The following is a 4,177-nucleotide window of genomic DNA, read 5'->3' as shown; positions in this document are numbered from 1 at the left end:
AATTTGCAGTCATGCATTAACCTTGGTGTCTATGAAGCAAATGAAGAGAGAGTTGAAGGGTTTATGGCTTGTTTACATGCTGAAACTCACTCGTCAAGTAAGGACCGATCACACCAGGTACTCCAATACTTTCTCACCCAACAAAACCTTTCTCCAAAGCAAAAGAGATGGCTTGCTACCTTGCAAAAATATGATTTTGAGATCTCTTACATGGTGGGAAAGGACAATGTGGTGGCGGATGCACTTTCTAGGATGTGGGCTTGCAGTATACATGCCATTTCGGAAGTGCATCATGATTGGATTCATGAGATACAAAAAGAGTATTTGGTGGATGACATAGCTGGTCTAATGTTTTAGAAATTACATGTTAACCCATTTCTAGGGTTAACAAGATCTACTGCCATTATCACATCAAGGAGTCAAGGTAGATACACTAAAAGGTCATACATTCAAGATATGAAGCAATGGTGTCCAAATATACAACTTGGATGGGCGCTCGTAATGGTGTGACAGAGTATTTATGGCGATTCTCGCTTCAAGAGCATGTGGTAGTAAGTTAGGATGAAGTCCTAAGTGATTTACTTCATGGATATATTATGAGAGTAGTCATTGTAATAGCATTAGGCCTCTTATGAGCCTAAAGTGCCCAATTGGCCACAATTAAAGTGAGTGTGAACACTTATGGCTATGAATATACCTCTTGCTAATCTCTCTCCCTAATGCATGCTAGTGAGTGTGTGAGTGAAGTGAGGTGAAGTGAGGGACAAGTACCTGTATAGTGCAATGTGGCGGTGTGACAACGCTCGCGGTGGGAGGCGCGGTGGAATTGCTTCTCAAGGAGTTTTAGAGCTTGGAGACCTTAAGGGTTATGAGCTCGGCCGTTGGAAAGATCCTCACAACAGTTATACGGTTTACTGGGTAATCTCTTGTTGGATGTGTGTGTTTCAAGGGGTGTTGGGGTGAGCCATAACATTTTTGGCACCACTGCTGGGGAGCCATCCCTTGGCTTTTTCTATCGTTTTTCTCTAATCTACGCATTATCCATTGCCCATTGTCTTTATTAATGATTTCCCATGAAAAAGATGTGGATTTGATGGAGATTTTGTGAGAAATAGCTCTCTTTTTTGGTTTTGTAAAGAATGCCTTTTTGTTTAATTTTTAGCTTAATTTGTTGCTTTTGTTATTGATAATGTGGTTTTTAATGTTCCTAGGACTTGCACATAGAGTGTACTAGGTTTAGTTTGCATCCATTACATCAAACAATGCAATTTTTAGTGAATGTTAGCTCTCTTTAGAGTTAAACATAAAACTAGAATCATTAATTTTAGCTTAAATTATGTGTTTTTTGTTGGAATTGTATGCATTAGAGTATTAGCAAACATTAGGAGTAGCTTAATCATTGAAAAAATTTCTCAAAAACATTAAAAAACTCTTGAAAATGACTAATCTTCCTTAATTGACTGGTTTTTCTCATTAAGGGTGATTAACCACTTCAAGAGACAAAAAATTTAGAAAATGTGTTATTTGGGGTCCAAATTATCCTGTAAGTAGTCGAAATTTGTGTTTTTGAATATTTTGAGAGCATCTAGATGCATCAAAACACATAATTACATTAATTTCTTCATCAATTAGAGAAATTTGACTCTCTTTTATTTAATTTTACCTTAAAAGAAGAGACCAAAATTAAGAGTCCGATTAATCTCTAATTATACATTAGTTTACACATTAGTTGATGCACACAGCTTAGCAATTCCTTGCTCTATCTAATGATGTGCTCAATTATGTGAATTAATCAATGATTAGGGATTAATTAGAGCCCTTGATTAGTCTAAAAGAGAGAAAGATTAGTGAAAGGATTAATCTTTGATTAAATACTAATACTTTTTTTACATAACTCATTAGACCAATGAGCATTGAACGAGTAGATGCCCATTAGTTGTCAAATTGCCCATTTTGGGGGTCATTTATAAAGGGTGTAAGGGGGTGACATAAAAAGGTTGACTTTTTTTATTCCCACTTGCCTTTTTGGGAAGATGACAATATCTCCCTAATTTAAAATTCAAAAAATTCATCCCAAACAAGGAAATTCGAATTTCCCTCTAAGCTCCAGAAAAATAAATAAATCAAAAATTGGTTTACGTCCTAAGCGTTTCACGCCGTTAACCTTTACTGTTTTACATTGTGAAATAGTCCCTACGCACAAAAAAAACAAAAATTGGTTCACGTCCTAAGAATTTCACGCACTGTTAACTTTTATTATTTCACGTTGTGAAAGAGTCCTCGCGTAAAAAAAAATAACGAAAATTAGTTCATGTCCTAAGTGTTTCACACCGTTAACCTTTACTGTTTCACGTCGTGAAATAGTCCCCGCACAAAAAAAAAAAATTCAAAAATCGATTTACGTCCTAAGCGTTTCATGCCATGAACCTTTACTATGCAAAAGAATAATAATAATTCAAAAATCAATTCACGTCCTAAGCGTTTCATGCCATGAACCTTTACTATGCTAAGCGTTTCATGCCGTGAATCTTTATTATTTCATGTCGTAAAATAGTCTCCGCGCAAAAAAAAAAACAAAAATCGTTTCACGTCTTAAGCGCTTCACACCGTGAATCCCTACTATATCACATCCTGAAACAATTCTCGCGCACAAAAAAATTTCCAAAAATCGATTCATGTCATGAACCCCTACTGTTTCACATCATGAAATAGTCCCCGCGAGCGCAGAAGAAAATTATTCAAATTCAAAAATCGGTTCACGTCCTAAGCGTTTCACGCCATGAACCCTTACTATTTCACGTCATGAAATAGTCCCCACGCAAAAAAAATATCAAATTTGATAAAATCCGTAAAGCTTTACATTGTGAACTGCACCCTGCTAGTTCACGTCGTGAAAGGGGTCCGTGGCAAAAAAAAAAAACCATGTTTGGAGGCTCGTATCTCCTAAATCGTGAGTCCAATGAAGGCGCTCTAGTGCTCATCGGAAAGCGAGTATCGAACTCTTTGAAATTGGTCTTGAGCATCCAAGGGCAACATCCATTATTTTAGCTTTCAATCAGCAACCTCAAAATTTGACCTGGAAATTGAGGCAAAAAAGGGTCCTTAAAGTACTAAAAATCGCCCAAAACAGTGCAAAAAATGATTGCAAACCATATTCGAGCTACTTTTTGAGGGTCTAAACAAAAAAATCACGAAAGACTTAGAGAGACAAAGTTGTAGTACTCCAAAAATACTACGACTCTCTCATACAGAGTTTTTCCAAATTCCTTTTGGAACACCTTTAAAAACGGGCTGTAAAGCATGGAAAAAAATTTCATCTTTAGACAGTGATGGAAAATAGGTTTTGAGACTTCCTCTTCCATTTGGGATGATATTAGCATGTACTTTTTCTGAAAAAATATCTCTAAGAGGTCATTCATATGCGTGTAGCGCCTAAGCTAATTAGGACAAACGGACACTCGTTTGACCCAACGAAGAGTACGCTAGGCTTCCTGAAGCTGTAACGAGTTGTGAGAAAATATAAAAAGAAAGAAAAAAAAACACGTGTGCTTACTCATCAAGAAGCAATTGACATCGTCAGACATGGCAACGATAGAGAGACTACTACGTGGGCCAATACTCTCATTGAACCCAATGGCTGACATCTTCGAGCCATTGAGATCCATGCTTTAAATGCACCTCCCAATACCATTTGCCATGCCAACAACAAGAGTGTCATCAGGTTTTGCACCCCTTGTCACTTCAATCCCACCGGGCTTTGGTTCTTTACCTAACATTTCCATAAATCCTATAGGTACCAACTCTTTCCAACCCCTGGCCACACCTTGGACATATTAACTAGTCTAGGAAGGGGGGTTACGCAAGGACTAAAAACAAGTCCCACCAACAAGATCACTCACATACGGCCTCAGTGACTCATACAAAAATATGGTCGTATAGATTTCCAAAATTATGAACAAATATAATGTAACAACTAATCATGTTCAATTTATTCAAGTGTTTGAACATAGATGTGAAGCCTTTGGAAATCCAAACTGCCCCACTGAGGTACATGCGTTGAACCTATGCTTAGTGAGAAAGGCTAGTCAATGGCTCATCACATTGATCCCAAACGATCAAGACAAACTTCATAACCTTGAAGTCAACCTTTATCCATGGCTTTTTAAGACAAGGTGAT

Source organism: Cibotium barometz, chromosome 58 (genome assembly GCF_041138505.1).
Source record: "Cibotium barometz isolate CiBa-2024 chromosome 58, ASM4113850v1, whole genome shotgun sequence".
Lineage (NCBI taxonomy): Eukaryota > Viridiplantae > Streptophyta > Polypodiopsida > Cyatheales > Cibotiaceae > Cibotium > Cibotium barometz.
The sequence above is the reverse complement of the archived record's forward strand: the minus strand, read 5'-3'. Positions refer to the sequence as shown.